Raw genomic sequence first — 2,089 nt, forward strand, 5'->3', positions numbered from 1 at the left:
CCTAATAAGTGGCTAATCAAGGATATAATTTCTAATATATTATTTCTCCTGTATACTGTTACATTACATAAACTTTTTAAAAAAGATTTACTTATAGAGAGAGGGAAAGGTAGGGAGAAAGAGAGAGAGAAGCATCGATGTGCGAGAGAAACATTGATCAGTTGCCTCTCACAGGCCCCCAACCAGGGACCTGGCCTGCAAACCAGGTATGTGTCCTGACTGGGAATCAAACCAGCGACGTTTTGCTTCGCAGAATGACACACAATCTACTGAGCCACACCAGCCAGGGCTGCATACTGATACTTTAAATGGGGCACTTGAAATAATTGTGCCAGAAGATCAATAAGGATTTCCACCCTCTTAATTGGGAAAGCTATCAGGATAATAAAAATTGGCTAATGGGCATTGAATTATGAACTTAGATACAATTAGGATGGCAATCTACCTTATCTCTTTATTATGAAATATTTCAAGCATACAGAAAAGTAGAGAACATAGTAAATACATGTGTACCACCACTCAGTCACATCTTAAGATTTTGCTATATTTGCTTTAGTTATTGTTCAAGAACCCTGACTTTTCTGGCTCCAGTGAAGTTCCTTTCCCCGACCCCAGCATCTCTCTTCCAGAGGGAACCACCACCCTGAACGTGGTTTCTACCATCCCGATGCAGGATTTGTGCTGCTAGTCCCTGCATTTGTCCATATACATGATGTCTCATATTGTTTTGCATGTTAAATTTTAATGTAAAGTTTATGAACATTCAAAATCTATTAAAAAAATACTCCCTTAAAGCTTGAGGGGGGAAAAAATAAAAATAACGACAGGCATTGTTTTAAGATTATGGATGACTTTACTCTTCTTTCTGATCTTACTTTATATTCCTATTATTCCGTGAGCAGTAATATTTTTTTTTCAAACAATTTGATAAAAAAAGTAAATAGAAGTACTTGTTTTAAAAAGGGCTCCTCCGTTGGCTGCTGATGTAGTGTGAACTTGCGAGTATTTATTGCAATTTGAATTACATTTACAATTAATTGGATCAAAAACAGACCTATTGTTTCCTCCTATAAGCTTTGTAGTAAAGCAAAAGACATGGTGGTAAATTAATTAAAAGCTGAAGGTTTGGCACTGGCTTCGGCAGTGCACATCCTGAAATTGGACCATACAGAGAAGACAAACAGCACCCCTGCATGAGGATGACCTGAAGCTTGTGGTGTGCATTTTTGTCCTTAAAAAAAGCTGAAGGTTTAAATTGAGTTTGGGAAAAAGATGAAATTAAACTAAGAAAATGAAAAAAATGGCATAGAGGGTCCACTTAGGGAAAAGTCCTATTACTAATAATTGCGGTAATATATTTTGGTTAACGCTTTCAGAAGACTGCCTCATTTATCAAGTCTTTGGGACAAACAAGTTAACTGTATCTTTTAGTATCAGTACATTCTATTGGACAAACCATGAAAACCCCTGGGAAGGTGAACAGAACCAGATCTTTTGTTGCATCAATTCCTTATGTATTAGTGACAGGGGTATTTTTCTTCTTCCAATATTAAATGCTTGAAAACAGTGAAAGTGCAAAAAGGAGTTAAATTTATTAACCTTCATTTTTAAGGAATAAAGTCCATTTCCATCAGGGGACTCATTTCGGGGGTTCTAAGCTCACATGCTATCAAAGAACTGGTCACAAATCACCCCACAAGAAACCCCACGCTCATTAACAGTCACCTCCCATTCCCCTGCCCGCCCCGCTCTGGCAACCATTCATCTACTTTCTGTCTCTATGGATTTCTCTCTTCCAGACATTTCATATAAATGAAATCATACACTGTAGCTTTTTGTGTCTGGCTTTTTTCAGTTTGCATAGTTTTCAAGGTTCACCCATGTTGTAGCATGTACCAGTACCTTATTCATTTTTATAGCTAAGTAATATTCCAATGTATGGATATACCACCTTGTGTTTATCCATTTATCAATTAAGACATTTGGGTTGTTGCCTATTTCTGGCTATTATGAATAATGTTGCTGTGAATCTCATGTTGACCTCTGAATTGAAGGTCAAAATTTTAAATTGGCTTTGTAAATAGTTAAT

At 36.8% G+C, this 2,089-nt stretch overlaps 1 pseudogene; it reads left to right on the plus strand.

Annotated features, from left to right (window-relative positions):
- Nucleotides 1-1,128: 1,128 nt before the first annotated feature.
- LOC129065308 (uncharacterized) lies at nucleotides 1,129-1,228 on the plus strand (annotated as a pseudogene).
- Nucleotides 1,229-2,089: the final 861 nt, after the last annotated feature.

This window comes from Pteronotus mesoamericanus, unplaced genomic scaffold, assembly GCF_021234165.1.
Source record: "Pteronotus mesoamericanus isolate MK-2021 breed Mesoamerican mustached bat unplaced genomic scaffold, CSHL_Meso_final contig_173, whole genome shotgun sequence".
NCBI lineage: Eukaryota > Metazoa > Chordata > Mammalia > Chiroptera > Mormoopidae > Pteronotus > Pteronotus mesoamericanus.